The sequence below is a fragment of the Zeugodacus cucurbitae genome, chromosome 5, assembly GCF_028554725.1.
Source record: "Zeugodacus cucurbitae isolate PBARC_wt_2022May chromosome 5, idZeuCucr1.2, whole genome shotgun sequence".
Taxonomy (NCBI): Eukaryota; Metazoa; Arthropoda; class Insecta; order Diptera; family Tephritidae; genus Zeugodacus; species Zeugodacus cucurbitae.
The window spans coordinates 40753561-40771885 of NC_071670.1; the positions used below are offsets into that span (position 1 = coordinate 40753561).

General features: G+C 35.2%; 1 protein-coding gene across 5 annotated transcripts in view; it reads right to left on the bottom strand.

The window, feature by feature from the left end:
* LOC105214684 (irregular chiasm C-roughest protein) overlaps window positions 1-18325 on the bottom strand; it is a 236208-nt gene that overhangs the window by 38441 nt on the left and 179442 nt on the right. For 4 of the 5 annotated variants that reach the window (XM_054231878.1, XM_054231880.1, XM_054231879.1 and 1 more), the window contains one exon: window positions 4766-4820. The gene's annotated coding sequence lies outside the window, so the exon portion shown is untranslated. Of the gene's footprint in view, window positions 1-4765; window positions 4821-13970; window positions 15110-18325 lie in introns of those variants that run through there. The other variant, XM_054231881.1, reaches the window with a different exon arrangement.

The following is an 18325-nucleotide window of genomic DNA, read 5'->3' on the forward strand; positions in this document are numbered from 1 at the left end:
CAATCACATACTTATGTATGTAAATATGTCCATATATGTATGTAGGCAGCTTAAGTCGCTATTTGTATGACACTATTTGCCTACTCGCGCCTGTGTGGCAGCAGGAAATGCTAACGAACCTGAAAAATCACTGTCTGCCTTTTCAGCCATCTATTTTGAGTTATGCCTTCTTTCTACAGAGGCAACTGGCAACTGGCAACTATGTGCGGCCGCTTCGAAATTATATATACATCTGTATGTGTAAGCGTGTGTGGGTGATTTTTAAGCTGCTTTGACGTTTCATGCGCTTTAGCAGCTTTAATACCTATTATTAGCTGAAGTAATCTTTTGGCGTTGAACAAGCTCACTTTATACTAGATACTAGAACATTTATAGAGAGCTGTGAGAAAATATGCAATTATTATTTTTTTTTCGGTAAAAAAGGAAGTAGGTGTTGATTATTAATATTAAGCGATCACTGTGTGTGTTCTAATCGCACAATGAACTCTAGACTGCTTTAAGAAAGTAGTGTTACGTAAATCGGGCTGTATACTTATATAATACAGTGAAATGAAATATTATGGGTGGATTAAGAAGCTTGTGCGGTAAGAAGTAGTTCATTGGCCTCTGGTAATGCTCACAAATGCATATCTAGAATCAGTTTAGAATTTAAGCAGTTATTGGCGCCATATTGACCTAATTCTATAATTTATTTGTGATCAAAATTATTTTTTATATTTTTTTTTAATTTATTTAGCCGTCTTCAGTTTACCAACTGAATGTATTTTGACATTTTAGAGTTCGCTAACATATTTCTCAAAGCATGGAGAAAATTGTCAAAGTCGTATGGACAAAGGAGAGATGGAAACATCCCAGCACTCTCTTCGCCTATCTAGGTTTAGTTTCATAAAGGTTGAAGACTGTTAATCATCCCAGAGTGAACTAATCGAATTAGCTAGAATTGACATAAGGTTAGGTTAGGTTGTAAGGCTGTTTTCCAAAGAGAAACACATGTAGAGCCTGGATCCCCCTAGATTAACACTTAGGAGTCGACAAAGCGCCCTGAACAGCAAAGGCGGGATATTCTAGAAGAAAGTGATGAGACGATTCCACCTCATCCTCCTCCATGCAGCTTCTACAGCTAGCGTTCGATAAGATTTTTAACCTTACAGCATGGATTCCAGAAAAAAAATTAAGAATAAAATACTCTTACAGAAAATTAGCCGACTGAAAGAACCCCCAAAACAAATTTATGTAAATGAAATTTTGATATTTTCACGGATCCAGAATTAAATAACTGCCCTTTAAAACTTGATAGAATTACAAATAAAAATTTAATATAAAGACACAATAAAACTTAAGAGGGCACAAATTTAAAAGGCAAATGTCAGGCTAAGAAGCAGCAAAATAAGCTACTAGCGCAAGAATATGACACCGCTGACATGGCACGAAAGGATGTTGAGGCCAAGCTCATTCAGCACTGTCACCATAGGGGGTGGCCCGCTCAGCACCTCCCAACAACTGAGTTAACGACAATTGAGGCTGTAAAATCAGCGGCGCCGCGCTGGCGCTTATCACATTTTGACATTTAATCAGCAATAAGCTGATGCTAAGGGCGGACGATTGGATAACAACAACAACAACTGTAACAAGACAGCAGAAACAGTTATTAGAAGCAAGTACATAAGTGGCAGTGTCAGGGCCGCCTCTGGCCTCAGCTGCTGTTGTCGCTGCTGCTGCTGTTGCTGCTGACTGCCCGGTGGGGGCGCCTAACTGGCTGAAAACAAATCTTTCTCTACGCCTACGCCATGGGCAGCAAAGCAATCATGCTAGATAGCACGGCCAGGCGGACTGCTGCAAAGCTGACGTCACTTTATGAGTTGAACTTTTATTTATGCACTTATTTGTTTGTTTCTTTGTTCGTGTGTCATAAAGTAGTTCAATTCAATTCGTCACAGCATGTGGCGTCAGCGTTTTGCAGCTGATACTCGGCAAATATTATTTGATTTGACTTTTGTTAGTGTAGTCTGTGTTGGAATCGAGCAATGGAGGACAAAAGCTCTGGCAACTGTTGGCAAATTGATTGTAACGAATTTATTGCTGCACAAATACACAGACATATTTGGTTGACTGGTATTAGTAATAAATAGGAAGGCTGAACTTTTGGCCAAAAAAAAGTGAATAATAGCTAATGTGAAAATATGTTCTAATAAACTATAATCCAGAAGTGGGTCAAGGGATTTAGTTGTGGCAAGCAAACATACATCTAAATAAGGTATTAGGTTTGCATTAATTTTTTTTTGTTATTTAGGAAAATAATTTAAATAAAATTGATATTTTTCAGATTAATATAAAAAAAAGAATAATATCCAAGAATCCAAAAAAAAAAAATTTAAATTATGAAAAAATCATATTATTGGCAGCAAATTTTCATAAGCTTTAATACGTCATATATATATATATATGTATATTCCTTTTTTTTTTCAAATAATACTGTTATCATTTATATTTATTAAAAGTTTTCAGCAAATTTGGACAAAACACTCGGAAACTAGTTTCCAAAGCAAATAATCCAACGAATCAGCAACAACAAAATTCATGTGTGGCATGTGGCATGCATATTTTAGAAAAGTTATATTCGACAACTTTACTAATTTATTTACGAGCATTTCCACTGCAATCACACACACACACTCCGACACTCAAATAGAGAAGAAGCAGCATTCAGTTATGCAAACACATGTCAATTTGCTTTACCAACTGCTGTTGTGTAGGACAATATAAGTCATTTTTAGCGTCTTTTTCTATTGTTTTACTGTTTTACTGTTTACTGTTTTTTTTTGTTGTTTTTGTTGCTTTTGTGATTTTTCTTTTATTTTTTTTGCTATTTTGTTATTGTTGTTGTTCTATGTTACCAACCTCAATGTGGGTTGTTCAACCCTTTCTGGCAGTACACTGGTTGGTACAACAAAAAAAATGTGAGCCAGCGTGATCCGATTAGAGAGATACATATGGTACTATGAACGCTGCAGAGCGAAACACAAGTCATACAATGACATAGACAACAAGTCAGTAGTCGAAGTGGTGCGCGCGGCGAGGCGGCTGCCAAGCCGACTAGGGAATGCAAAACACTCAAATAGACTAGTATGCGAGTTGACACAAAACCAATATTGTTACCATTGCCTTATAACTGTCAACATCAGCTGTGACAACAGCAACAGTGGCAGTGGCAGCAGTACCCGTAGCAGCTGTAACACTAACAGCCACAACACAGTAACAGGCAGTTGCAACAACAACAACAACAACAAAAAAATAGTAACGTATGACAGTTTTGTACTGCACTTTTGTCTGTCTGTCTGTCTGGCAAAGTGACAGTCAAATACACAAATATTCGGTTAGAGATCAACCGGGAATTTCACCATTGACAATGCAGCATTTATGTCTATATGTGGGGTCAGGAGTACAGCTCCAGTGGGAAGGTGTGTGTCTCGTTGACGGGTCGACAGTTTCACTTAAACCACTTATGACAGTTGTATGCAACATTTTGTGGCACTATATAGAATACCGCTATATGTATAGTCAATATTAGAAGGAGTGTATATACAAAAAAAACTGCCACCCACTAACACTAACAACTCTACACATCCTTCCATTCAAGTATCAAGTTTATAACTGTATATGTGTACTACTTGCATTTGTGTCTCGCACTCAAATTTTGTATTTATGGTGCACTTATGTGCAACAAAATGCATTTAAACTTGCCACTGTAACAATTGAAGTTAAGTAGTCCTAGTGTGTGTGTGTGTAAGCTTCCCGAGTGGTATTTAAATATTCATAAATGTATTAAACACATACATATGTACAACATATATGCATATATACATACATTCATTTGCATTAGAGTGCATTACTCGAATGTAATTTATAGTTTGTTAAGTGATTCTATTACATAAGTATCTCAATGGCTGAAAGGGAATTGGAATATACAAAAGCCGATTATAACTAATTATTATGGCTTCACAAGCAATTGAAATATACAAACATACATGTGTGTATATATGCGACATATTACTGTGAGAATGGGTTAAAATGCAAGGTGACTGTGACTAGAACACAAAATATTTAACTAAAAGGATAGCAAGAGTAAGTAGAAGGTTATCAGCTTCATAACTGTTTATGTAAGTATCAATAGAGTTATTATGAAAAGTTTAACTTAAGTCAAATTTATCTTACATGGAAGAGTGATTTGTCTAATTTGAACTAATAAACAATTTTGTCTAAAATTTTAAAATTTTGTTCAATAAAAATTGTAGAATAGAGACTTTAGAATTAACATGCAAAAAATTTTATTTGAAATATAGAGCATATTGGCGTAATAAAAAACCGGCTATAAAATTTCTATCCTAACTCGACTTATGTCGTTCTTCATTACCACAAATATTTTCTATATTTAAATATAGTGGAACTTCCATAACTCGAACTTCCTTAACACGAAGTTCACCATAACTCGAACTCTTGAAATGGCAATAGAAGTCAAATTTCATACAAATGTCCTTCCATAAATCGAACTTTTCGATCAGGGAATAATACAAAATTTAAAATTTTACTATCGAGGTAGAATTTTAAAAGAGTCTTTCTATATCGTATGGAGGCGAACAAAAAATATGGACTTACACTTATGGAGTTCATAAATCAATCATTCGAGTTAGAGAAGCTCCACTGTATGTATAATTTATTTTCATTTTTTAAGAGAAAATATAGCATAATATTCACTTTCAAGACTCACCTTATTAAGAACAACTTAAATTAATTGCCACATAATGGTATACAAGGATGAAGTACTGAAAAAAGAAACGAAATGGAATTCATTAGATATTCAATATTGATCTAAAAGTTTCAAAAATAATTATGAGAAAAATATATTTAAAGAAAATATGGAATAAAATACTTCGAAATTTACTCGCGCAAATTTTTAACGAACTTTACTATTACTCTATATATTAACACTACCCGACAAACCGAAGGCTACTGCACTCGTAAACAACCTCTAAGTGTCTGAAAAATATATACTAGAAGCTACTTCATCGAACTACGAATCGAAATTGTAAAATATTGACTGAGTTGCGTATGCTACATAAAAAAAAATATTATATGTGTATTCTGTTCGCCGAGCGTTAAAGAGTAGCGAATCGAACACTTTGTAACAGCTGTTACTGGCTGTATAGACTGGCAACACTGGCACCTTGTTTACTTTACTCTCTCTCTCCTCTCTCTCTATTGCATTGTATTCAACTCGTTAATTTTATTGTTGCTTTCACATGCAAGTTTCTTGATAAGAGAGTAGCGTGCAACGATATCGAGTCGAAAAATGGCGAATCGATGACCGCTTATACAAGTTTAGACTTCGGTTTTGTTTAATTCCTTCATTCAACTTGAGTACTAAGCAACTCCAAATCGATTTGGGCTTAAAGAACTATGCAAAACGAATTAGTAGAGTATAGAAAATGACTATTTACTTAACACTCCAGGCTACTTGCTATCTAGTTTTACAACTTAATTACAATTTATTGTATGTACATCATGAATAGCGTCACGCTAAACCATCAGCTAAATACATTCAACTAAATACAAAGTAAAGTAAGCAACGCTTTCTAATGACTTATACCTCTCCTTACTGGCATGACATAAACTAAAATATACATATTAACAAATTCAAATAAACAACAGTGAGTGCTCGCGTTACTTTATTGATTTCGTATTTTATTGAATAAAGAAACACTGAGCAAACGCAAACGCAAACGAAATTGCATGGAAAAGTAGTAAAAGACGATAAGCAACTACTTCCAACTCGCCAACTCACTTGCCACAAAAATGGTTAGCATAAATGCACGAGACCGGCTAAGAAGTACACAACCGTCGCACCCCCAACACCCACACAAGGTGCACGCTCAGGGAGTTAGCAGCTGGTGAACGAGTAAGGAAGAACGCTTTGCGTTGGGTGTTTACACGCTAAGCTTTCGAATGACACGAAATAACAAAACAAATAAACTAAAAGGGAATAAACAAAAATGCCGACAACAACAGCAACACGCATGACAGGGTGTGAGGCTATAAGTTATATGTATGTGTGCGTGTGTGTGTGTGCAAGTGTAAAGCTTAACGTCGGCAACATTGTTGCGATACTTTGCATGACTCATTTTGTGGATATAAAATACAAGTGCACGGACAAACGGACTTAGCCGAGTCGGAGAGGGTGGTGCAAAGTAAAACACAGCACCGCACAAAGCTGCCGGGATAAACGCACAAAATGTATGAGTACACAGTTGTTGTAGTTGGAGTGTGTTGCGCACACGAAAAGGGCTGCAAGGACATTGCTCAAGTGGTCGCCGAGGAAATGGATAAACGAAAAATACGAAAATAATTCAGCATACCGAAGAAGTGAAATGGAAAATAAAAGGAGTGTGAGTCTCTAACGGCAGTGTTCAAAATGTTACAAATTTTAGTTAAGCGAGTGCTGTGATGAGGGTTGCATATTGCTTTAAAGCCACGGAGGTTAGTGGGTGGTGGTGGTTCCTGGGAACTGTACATACAACCCAATAAATATATAATGCCATTGCGTGTAGGCAAATGTTTTAGGAATTAGATTATGTTTTGGTAGCGGCAGGGAGGGGGTGTGTGTGGAAGTGCCGCATTCGGCTGTCAGCTGCGTTCAATTTGTTATATTAAAACGATTTTAGGTAAATTAAAAATAAAGTTGATAGGATAAATATGTGTTCACAGCAAATGCAATGGAAATTAAATAAGCAAAGTGATGTAACAAAATTTAGAGCGGATTAGTAAGTTGTTGGTTGGTTGGTTGTGCAACTTGCAATGCAGCACATGCGCGTTTCAATATATTTATAATAGCTGAAAGCGTCAAAAAAAGTACGGAGAAAAAGGAAAAGGGAGTCAGAAGAATTTTATTTTCTAAAAAAATATTGTTTTGTTTGAGAGATACTATTGATATTTTTTTCAAAGCTTCAGAGAGAATTTTTAATCACAGTTGTAAATTTTTAAATTTTTTTGGAACGTTCAAACATTTTAATTATTTTCAAATATAAAGGATTTGAAGTGAAAAAATAAACAAAGTTCTAGTTTAGTTCCTTTTAAAATGAGTTTTAAAGTTTTTGAAAATTTTAAAAAATTTCAAATTTTTTTTAAATCTAAAATTTTTTTATTTTTTTTTTAATTTCAAAACGCTTAAAAATTTTAATTACAACTTAAAAAAAACATTTGACAGCACCTCTAAAAAAATTTGTTGTCAAAAGAAGTTCAAAATTATAGCAGTTTCGTCACATAATGCAACAACCCTAATGAAAAATTTAAACAATTTCAAATTTTCTTAAAGAAATAAAAGCAATTGGCAATCAACTAACTAGTATGTACATATTTTTGTACGTAGGTGTATATAAATACTCATATGTAGTAATATATCTGCACTACATAAATAATAAATGCATGCATCTTCCGGACAAAATATCTGCCAGCAATTTCGCACCCTCTAACGCGACGAACCGCTGACATGACAGCCCAACACTTGCCACTTGCTTATGAAAATGTTCTACAATATCCTTTTTATGTTATTACCCAAGTAGATACATGACTGTGGTGGTGCTGCTGACTGTCTTGGGCTTGTCGCCAGCTTTGTCAAAAGATGTCTGGGCGACAAGGAGACCAGGCGGCGACACTGAGCTTTTTACACAAAGACACTGCAGCATGAACCAGGCAGGCGCTTACATAACTCTAGTTAGTGTTGGTGCCATGATGACACAATTGCACACGCCAAGTGATGAAGGCAAACTCACACAGCAGTTACGCCACAAAGCGAGACTTTGAGCGACCAACCCTTCAGGTCTGCTGAACGCTGTCAGCTTTTCGACGGCCGCTTATGGTGTATGGTGGTGTGGGTGAGTCACCGCGGAAGATGCTTTGTGGCTAAATGTCTGCAGGCAAACGACAATGGGCGACGGACGTTTACAACAAGTGTGCGGAGTGGAGTGTCAACAGCAATCTACAAAGAAAACCACCACCAGCAATAGGAATAGGACTAGCGCCGCGCAGCTGCCTTAAGAAAGTCAAGATAAACACTAATGTCGCGCAGCATATAATATCCGGTCTTGAGGCGAGCTATACATATGTACAAATAAAGCAAACAAATTTTGCGCTTCACTTGTCTGCATACTCACACATATGAGTGTTTTTATATGTGTGTGCATTTATTAGTATGCACTTGCATTGTTAAAGTGGCCCGCAGCTCATGTATCGGATATGTTATCGGAAGTGAAATTTCGATTTGTTTCGGTTTTCCGAATTTTACGAGTTGGTGTTTATATGATGACTGACAAAAACTTTAGTAATAATATCTGAGTGTATTTATCTTTGTTGCTTACCACTTCAGTTCAGTCTGTGGTAGAATTTCGGTTTTGTAAAAAATATTAATGATTTATAACTCATTAGAGAAGATTTCAAGTGAAATATATATTTTTATGGAATGGACCTTTTCGCTCGCATAACCATTGTGGATTGCATATCTTTATAGAAATGAGTACCGTTAATTTTTTGATAAATAAATATGTATATGAAAATATTTGAAAAATTATAATTAAACAAAATTTAAAAAAATAAAAATTAAAAAAAAAAAGTTAAAAAAAGAATAAATTTTCAAAAATGTAAGCGTGTTAATTCAGTCAATTCGAAAAAATAAAATTTTGGAAAAATTTCGAAAAATTAAAAAATATTTTTTTAAACTCCTGCCTTCCAACTCACAAAATCAATGAGATTTAAATTTTGAAATAGTACCAGCTATACATGGATTCAGAAAGGATACGGTGAATTGCTCTCCCAAAGTACCACTACGATAATGTTGTGTCCCTTAAAAGTGCCAAGTGATATACGAAGGCCAGGGCCAGCAGCGAAGTAGTTAATGAATAATTATAATAGCATGGAATGTTGGTACTGTTGCTGTTTTTATTGTTGGAAAGTTGAACTGCCGTAATGCCATGAAATGACATTTTGCAAAACCAGCATCAAAATGCTACCGCTGTCAACAGGGCAACCACACCGCAGACACAGGATGCCAAGCATATACTTATAGTACTTATATGCATAAAGACATACATACACATGGTTTATGTTAAGTATATCGCATATAAAAGTATATACAGCTATACATATGAGGAGCAATAACGCCTGTTCTTGTGCTAGAGGATTATAAAATGTCACAAAAACAGCGCCGAATGACAGACTATGAAAAGAGGCATGCCGCATATGGTTGCATATATGTATGTATGTGTAATGTGCTTGGTGACATGAGTATGTAAAATGTTGTGTCGGTTGGTATTGGCGCAGTCATAAACATTTTCCGCATTAATTTTAGTGAGCATAAACAAAGCAATCAAAAGTGGAAATGAGCAGATCACAACTGATTATGACAGTTGACGGCAAGTAACTGTAGTGTTGGCGGCAGTGAGCGAAGTAAAGGAGTGTGAAAGGATAACAGTGCTCAGTGGTTAAGTGCTTATTACACGTTCGTAAAATAAAATCAATAATGAGGAAGAAGTAGAAAATTTCAATTTACTTACAGACAAGCAGCAAGTAAAGTTCAACGGCAATTGTCAATGTTGATGATAACTGCCTTAAACTGTACCAAAACAACAACAACAACAAAATATATGCTTATAATCGTGAATACATATATTATTTACTATTGATGATACGCAATTTGTTTAAACAACTGTCAGTTGTGACAGCAAGAAAACCAATTAAAGCAACAAATACAATACAGTTAATTCAGTCAATATTTACATACAAATACCATATCGTAGACATCAAATTTGACTTTTTAATGTAACGGTCGATGGCGTTGAAAGTCAAATTCATTAAAAGGCAGCACAAAATAAAAGCAACAATAACAACAAAAGCAACATTACGGCAATCGAACACAAATGGTACAGCGTTTGTGTTGTTAGAGGCATTAGCATACATATATACATACATATGTATATGTGTGTTTGTATGTATATATGTTAGTATATATGAGCTTGTATATAAATATGTGATATATAGCTCCATTCTCTATTAAGTGCTGCAATCCATTTTCATTTTAATTTATGCATATATTTAGATACAAAATACCCATTCCAACGCCACAGCAGTACAGCACCAAGGGCAATAACAACACGAAATAAAACAAAAAAAAAATTATTAGAAAGAAAAGAAAAATATATTCTCAAAACTACTGCCGTTAATTCACACAATTCCAATTTGGTATTTGTGTAGCATCATTCCAATTCATTTGAATTTATTGTGGCAGTTGGCCCATTTCACTCGCACACAGCCCATTGCTACGCATATCAATTAATTGTCGCTGGCGTTTAGCCGATCTCGTTTGACTTACACGCTATTTGCGCATCGTCTGACAGGCAGCCAGCCAGGCGCTTCAGTTTCTTTTGTTTGTTTGCCAGCAAAAGATAAAAATTAATTATGCCAGTGACTTGTGCCAATTTAATGTAGATTAACATTTGTTGGGCTTTGGTAATAATTGTCCAGTGTTCAATAGTTGGCATGTGACCATCAATTTAAGTCTTAAACCAATGAGCTCATACACACTTATTAACTTATGCATGTATGTATGTATATAAAAGTATTATTACAGTTATAAGCAAAGCATACGATCTCCATTGGTACATATATGTATGTATGTAGTAAGCATGTTGCAACAGTAGCTCAAACAGCATGAAATACACATTTTTATTGATTTCTGTAGAATATTTTGGTTATAAAATTTTATAACTCAACATTAAAAGTAAGTACTATGTCTACTTCTGAGAGGTTCACACTTTATAGTCTGCATTTCTTAATATGTACGAATGTGATTTACATATAGAGCATCCATATTTGCTAAAGCTTCATTAAAGAAACTTAAATAATCAAATATGTTTCTTTTTTCGCTGCACAAAAGTGTTGGGTAGAGATGACAAATAAAATTTTTATTTTTTCCATTTTTCTGAACTTAAAAATATATTAAAAATAATTTTTTTTAACATATCTTGATGGTTTAAGTTTTATTCGATATTTTGTTTTACTGATTTTAGAGTTTTCACTTTAAATATTGCATGCTTGTGTTAAAAATATTGATAATAGTCAGACGTTTTTAAATTTAATCCTTTAATTTATCTATTACAGAGGGCACGATTACCAAATAATCCATCAAATCTGTCAAGATACGAAATATATAGCATATGCAGTAAAAGAAAAGTCTAAATTTACATATATATGTAGAAATGTATAAATATTCATATAATATCCCTCTTCAGAAAAGTTTAAAACAATTTTAGTGTAGATTGGAAACAAACTAGAGACCAACCAACTAGCTCTTAAGCATGAAAAGGACTTCAACCTTCTTAAACTATGATCTATTGTCTCTAAAAAAGAATGTGTCTAGCAATGTTTTCAAAACACATAATTATCATTAATCATGTATCTTGAGAGTGCTGGAGCATAGATTAAAATGATTTCCGATCACAAATATGACAATATTTGAATAATGAATATCAAGAACACTTTAATGGGAAATTCTCATAACTGATTTGGCGACGGAACGATCTGATGAATTGATGTAATTGTGATAGATATCAATTTTAGACTCTCTTGTTTCTTGAAATGAAGTAATCTGTACTACTATTCTAAAGAGGAAAGATTTGTATGAATGTTTGTAATGAATAAACACAAAAACTACTGTGCCGATTTCAAAAATTCTGTCACCATTGGAAAGCTACATTTACCACTAGTAACATAGGCTATATTTATTGCTAGAATCTCAACTTTCTTCAAGTAGTTCCCAGGTGAGGGTATCAAAAAGACTCCGTGGTGGAGAATCTTAATCTGAAACTGTGTGTTTCTTGCAAGTCATTCTCTTCGCGTCACAATCGCATGCCAGAGAGTCGAGTAACGAGCGCTCACAGCTGCTGGCTGAATAAAATTTCAAATCTCCCATGTACGCGATTGAGAGTCGAGTATGAAGCGTGTACAGCGGCTTGAAGAACAGAATATTAGAAATATACAAGGGAGTCGAACTCTGAGTGTTCCCAACGCCTTCATAATCAGAGAGAAACACAACGAACACCAAAGACTAGAGGTTGTAATCAAGTTTAATCTCATTATAAATAAAATATAGTTTCATGCTCGAATTTTCCTCATTGTACTTTTTTAAAATGAACCCACGCAAGAAACCGGAAATTTTGAAAAAAATATTGAACCCAGTATTTAATAAACTCGTTGCTCTGAATCAAAATTATGTGATGAATGCTGAAGACACGCAAATAACGAAAGTTTGAGACACAAGTTAAAGCACAACTCGAGCCTGAACAAAATGTAAATAACAAGAAATAATGATAACAATAGTGAGAGAGGAGCACAACAAAAATGCAAAAATTACAACAAACAATGCGACAAATGTTGACTGCTGCTGATTGCTGACAATAGCAACAAGCAAATGTTGCGAAGAAAAAGTGAGAAAATGTGGTTAAAAGATGAACGAAAAATTGGAGACGTGCAAAAATGCAAAGCACAAAAAACGAAGACTGACAGCAAAAATCAATGAAAGGACGCAGTAGTGTTGACGCAAATAAACTGACAAGAAAACTAAAAAAAAATAAATAAAAACAAAAAAAAAAAACAAAAAAGCAATAATGTAGCATGGCATAGGCGGTAAAGGCTTAAACGATAGTCATTGACAACAGTGGCGACAACAACAACATACCGATATAATTGCATACATCGGTAGTTTGTTTTTTATATGCTCACAGCATATGTTGCAAGTAGATTCGCAAGCAAACAGTCAAATAAGAACAAAAAAAATCAGCAAGTTTGCAAAGAATAACGGCAAATACAGGCCAACGTGTTTACTGCATTTTGTATTTTGTGAATTGACAGCGTTAAGGGCCAATTTGTGGCATGCAATTTTTGGCATAAAATTGTTTATTCACTTTTTTTCAAATAGTTATTTACAAATGTAGAAAGAAGCTGTTTACTGCCACAAGCGTTGGCACGGTTTTTGTCTGGCAGATGGATAAAGTGTTGCAGACACTTTAATGACTGCGTATTTACAGTTATATTGAACGCATAGATTTTTAATTTTTTACTTAAAAAATTAATTTCCAGTTTTCCCTACTTTGTATTGCAGGTGGACACATTTTACACGCAAACAAAAAATTAATTGCTGCGCTTTCTTATTAAACGCAGCATGATAAAATTCGATTACTTTCGAATTTTTGTTGTTGCTATAGCATACAACAACTGTTATGCGGACAGACAAGACATGCCTTTCTGCCTCCTGCATACGGTATTTATATACATATGTACATATGTTGCATGTGTGTCTATATGTATGTATGTTGCCACATTGCTTGCACTCGCGTATTAATGCAGGTCAGCTATGCACGCTGACCCGGCGTATTTATCAGCGCAGCAACAATTTGGACCTGGATATGGATATGCGTGGTGTGCGTATTTAATTACAAGTGCTTGTTGTTGTTGTACAGATATATGTTGTTTTTGTTGTTGTGCTTCACTCGCCACTTTCAGCGGCTCTTGTTGCATACTTATGATACTATGTAGTTTTCTGAAGTACCATGTACTCATGTTGCAAGACTCTACATATATAAGTGCTTGCCACACGAAAAATCTGCTCTACTCTACACTAAAATGCTGTTTTAGGCACCCTAAAAACGCAAATCTACATACATACATTGTTATTGGACGAGGGCCGGCGCCCACTTAAAAGTTTTTAGTGTTTCAGGTTTGTAGTGCTTGTATGGATTTTTTTATATTTTTTTCTTTAGAAAAATTTAATATTTTTGTTTTTGTTTTTTGAAAGGTTGAGTTATTATTTTTTTTCTCTAACTAGTTGTAAGATGTTTCTTTTGTATTAATTGTAATACTTTTTTACTTACTGAAACTTAATGCTAGGCTATCCGTTATAAGGAAGCATATCGATTCAACGCTGCTTATGTGTGCTCTGCATAGTACTCCATTGTGTAAAATATCCGTATTTAAATTTTCTCACTTGCCACAATATTTTTAAAATTTATTTATAATATTTTTAAAGAAATTAAAGCACAGTTAGCAACTTTATTTACACGGCACTCTTAGTAAACACTTCACTTTATATGTATGTACTTTTGTTAATATCAATTTTTGTATTGAAGTTGACTCTCAAATTGAGTTAAATTTGTTTTAAATAATTTTATATTGTTGTATTTCATTTAAATAATTTTATATTGTTGTATTGATAGATTGAACTTCACTCTCGTTTGTGCTTTTGCAACATATTTGTTTTCATTATTTTTAAATAAATTTTGTATTTGTTGTTGTTTTCTTCACTTTTTAATTTCTTAGTTACGGATTATATTTTGCACAATATTTATTTAAATTGTTGTGTTGTTGTTTTTGTTTTATAAAAATAAATAACTTTTTTGTTTAATCTTCACTTTGAGTGGCTTGTAATCACTGCTCAATGCCACAGCTGTGTCGTTAGTTTTCAAATGGTTTAACTGGCTGAGTAATATTGGCTATTTTATTCACTGTTTACTGCAGTTCCCAGCCAATTTATTTATGAATCAGCGTCAAAAATATACACGTTATTTATTTAAACTTGAATACTTTTTTTCAATTTTTTCTTAAAACACGGAATAATTATAATATTTTAATAATATTATTTTAAATATTCGTATTAGTCACACATACACAGTTTTCCACTTTTTTCTTAAAAATCTGCAGTCTATTTGTCTACTGGCACTTCAACACTTTTAGCCAGCGCTTCAAAATTCACATTTAATATGTTTTTCTCAAAAAAAACAATCTTCATTTCTCCTTTTAATTGCAAAATTTTTAACATAAAGTACACAGAATCAAATTTTTCTGCACTTTTTTAATTCAAACTCCACACAAAAATTACCGCACAAAATGCTTTGTTATGCATTGGATTCAATCAATTGACGACGAGTGAACGTATCGAGTCGTATCGCAGCTAACGCGCGCCTGAACATGTAAAAACGAAACGTACACCACCAGAGTCAAACACGTAATGAGCGCTCACTCCAGACGTGTGAGCACAACAACCCAAACGATGGATACAACTGGAGCCAAAGCAGCAGCGGCAACAGCGCCGAACAGGCAGAAGGCAATCGAAGCAGCCACAACAACAGCGGCTGGGCATAGCACATACGAGCAACAATAAGCCATCCATCCATCCATCCACCCAACAAACGAAAACAACAACGAGCGTACGAGCAAACAAGACATCGCCGCCAACACACAACACACACGCGCACGAAGTAAACCCACATGCACGATGGTGTGCGTGCCGAATGGATGTGTGTGTGTGTGTGCTGGTACTGCAACCCACCGAGAGGCGCCAGAGGCCAAGCACTCAGGCTTCCAACTACCAACGGAAATTCACCCAAATATGGTAAATATATGGAAAAATACACCACACGTGAGCTGAGCTGAGTCAATTCGACGGCGACAGCTCACCATCAATGACAAAATATGCCACAACAAAGCCAAAGAGTGCAATGCAAATGAAAAAGAAAAAACAACAACAATAATAAAATGAAATGCAAGCGAGTTAGTGACTTAGGAGCGGCTTTGAAAGAGGCTCACAAACAAAAACTCGTGCTCATGCAGTTAATAATGTTTGAACATGCATTTTTCAAGATTTTTTCATAAGAGCACAAAGACAATTTTTAAAGAGCGCCAAGCGCTAGTGTTAAGAGCGCGCATATTGTATGAAAAGAGAAGCGCCCACAAGTCACAATCACAAACAGCGGTCGGTTGTTTGTTAATTTTTTGGCTTTGAATGAAACTGGTTTGCTGGCTTATTCACCACCAAATGCATTTCAGTGGCTCTCATGTATTCTCTGTTTATAATGGAACAAAGCAAAAACAAAGAAAAGAACAACAACAATAATAACAAATTAACTGCTTTACGCCGCACCATATGCCTTGTTGCAGTGCGTTACGTGGACTTGTTGGTTTTTGCTGCGCCTGTGTTGGTGGTGGCATGCAACACTGCGTCATATTGCGCGTTGGTGTTCTTTTGGCGACTCTTTTTTTACGGGTTTGTTGAGCTTCAACGCTAGTGTATTTAAATTTTTAGTTAAGCTTCCACTTAAATTATGCATTTTCTCTATTCTTAACTTCTTTTATCCTTCACTTTTGTTGGTTGTTGTTTTTTAGGCGCTTGGTTTCTTGATGAGCGCGACGAATTCTATTAATGTGACTCGCTGGGCGACTTTATGGTAGATTTCCCGCAACTGGCACGGTGACCACTGCGGTAGAGGAACAGTGTTTCAGTTGCAAAGGAATTTAGAACAAAATAAGGAAAATTTGTTTCTAAAGAATTATAATGATTTGACTTAAAAAGTTAGTTACTATAAATATTTCATCAGTTATCTTTTCATTATAGTTACTAATATTATATGATTTTCATGAAGTAGATGAGCTTACAAATATCTTTTAACTGTCCCTAAATTACCGAGGGATCTTCGGAAAAAAATTTTACCTACAAAAATCGCCGAATCTTAGAAGAAAAAAATTCTAGAGTTAGTTCGGCATGGCTTCATCCAATTATTCGACTACTACCGAAATTCTATTGAATACTATCTTCATCTGCTAAACTATGCAATGTCACAAATATCAATCATATGATCCTATATCACATCAAGAGTTATCACGTGATATATGCATATCTTTTCATATGTCGAGGAGGAAAGCGATCAAGCTTATCAACATGCAATGAGTCCCGGGATAATCCTAACTACAACTTTACAGTCTCAAACAACCACATACATCTTGAAACCCTCACCCTTCGGTCTGACCCCCGTTGAAACAGGTATTTTCCGGGACCTTCCATTTCTGCGTGTCCTAGATGACCTAGATAACAAATAAATTGTACTTTCTCCGTTTACCGTTACGACAACAACAACATCGGTTATATTTTTCAAGTGATTTCCATGATTCAAAAACCAATCAGGTGATATTATCATCAGAAATCCATTAACAAGAAAGAACACCAAGTAATTGAACCCAATAATTAATTCTTCATGGTTGGAGTGACAGGGTCATATGTAGAAGTTCATGCAAGTGAGGAATGTTTTTGATAGCCATTCACTTGGGAGTGGCCAAAAACGATTATTTAGCATATGACTCAAGCAGCTCACGATTTCCGGTTTTAGAACAAGTATCCCCTGGGTAGCCAACAAACATCCGTTTGGAGGCGAGCTAAAGTAAAAAAAACCCACCACATAAAAAAAAACCTTCCCAGTGAAAGACCAAACAGAGCCTAATCTTATAATGGCTATAATCGCTTAAAGCGGTTCCTACGCCAAATAGGAATATCATTAATTCTTCCATCAATCTCGCAGTAGAATGGAAGATTCTTTCTAAAATACTAAAATCCATTTTTCATGCAATATTTTCTGAAATTGAACCACAGTGCAGCATCAAGCCTCTGCACTTGTTCAGCCGGCTGTCACCACAAATGAAGACGTTAGGCGTCTATGCATTCGTTCGAAGTCTAAAAATTTATATGCGAGACAAGAAACAAATATGTATTTATTTGTTTATGTAAAAGTGTTTGTTAGAATTTTTCTCTTCTCTATATTTCCAAATCGAATTATTAACGCAACTTCCCCCAATGCCTTCACACTTCATTCACTTCATTTGATTGAGACACTTGCCATATTAGCAGCTACAACGATTAATATTAATATCGGAGGAGGACCACCAACGAACAGTTGAGGACCATGCGTTACATACACTCATTCTCGATAGTTTTGAAATTTTTTGAATTTCCTTGAACTGAAGTTGCCGCAAAGTTGCTAATATGTACACCAATTGCCCGGTAATGTATCAACACATTTTCAAGTCTTGCCACAGTTTACTACCAACTTGTAATTATGCTCATCAAGCCGAGCTTTTTGGCATGCTACAGCTGCTGTGCTGTGAGCATATAATTTCAGCAACAGTTGCTTGCAGCATCCCAAAGAAAATGTGTCTTCTTCAGCCAAAGTAACGAACAAAACGAAACGAAACGGTAACAACAACATTGTCAGCATGCCGTGCAATGAAATTGAGCTGAGGCTGAAGCTGAGGTCATTTTCGACACAGACAAAGCATGCGCCCGGAGCAACCGCAAAGTTGGCGAAGCAACATTACAAGTCAGCAAGTAAGCAGTCGCTTTGACAGACCCAATTTGCTGCATGATACATTTGCATGTGCCACAACAACAACAGCTGTCGTCTCT